Raw genomic sequence first — 1,055 nt, forward strand, 5'->3', positions numbered from 1 at the left:
AGTTGGGAAAGCAGAATCCCGGAAGGGAGTTCCAAAGACCCGCAGTTCTGGGGAAGAAACTATTGGAGTAAAAGGCTTTCTTGCACCTAGGGATCTCTACTGTAAAGGGATGAGACTTAGTAGCTTGTCGGGTTTGTCGGGGGTAGTTACGTCGGGGAGGTACAAGTGTTTGCAGTTCGTCAGAGCATTCACCATTAAAGTATTTGTAGAATAGGCAGAGGGATGCAACATCTCGTCGATGGGACAGAGGCTGAAGCCTAAATGACAGTTCAGGACCTATCAGGTTGGCGACTCTCTTTTGAACCGTGTCCAGGAGCGAGAGACAAGCAGCAGATGCACCAGCCCAGATGTGACAACAGTACTCCATACATGGGCGAATGGTTGCCTTATAGAGGTATAGGATACTGTCAGGCGTAAGTAGTTTTCTAGCACGGTAGAGGGAGCCAACCTTCCTTGCAGCAGCCTTGGTAATGCTCTCAATGTATCTATTCCAGTTCATATTCCCTGTAAACGTTAGGCCGAGGAGTTTAAAAGAAGTACTTTCAGGCAATGTGTTCTTGGCCATTGCTATTGGTGGTAGAGAAGGTTTCTTGTAGTTATTGAAGGAAACAAGCTTAGTCTTAGCAGCAATGAATTATGATGACTGAACTTATGTATTCATTACCTGAAAGTTTTATCTTTTTGTTGCAGATATTGACAGTGTGATTCTCTAAGAAAGCAACTCCTGAAGTAGAAATGGCTCATTGAATTCCTGGCAAAATTAAATTCATAATGGTGATGACTTTGTAGCTCTTCAACTTTTTAACTTAAAAATAAATACGAGGCTTTACTTTTGGAACAACCCTAATATGACAAAGTGTGCTCTGGATACACATGTACAACCATCGTTCATCACTGACAAAATGATGGTGACTATGTAGAAAAATAAATTCTAGAGCACAAAAGTCTACTCGTTTTAATGGTACTTATCCCGTCTTCATAGCTCTTCAACTTTTTGAGTTAAAAAAAAAATAGGAGGCTTTACTTCTGGAACGACCCTCATATAACGAAGCTTG

This window comes from Euprymna scolopes, chromosome 3 (genome assembly GCF_053919585.1).
Source record: "Euprymna scolopes isolate OS-2025 chromosome 3, ASM5391958v1, whole genome shotgun sequence".
Classification (NCBI taxonomy): domain Eukaryota; kingdom Metazoa; phylum Mollusca; class Cephalopoda; order Sepiida; family Sepiolidae; genus Euprymna; species Euprymna scolopes.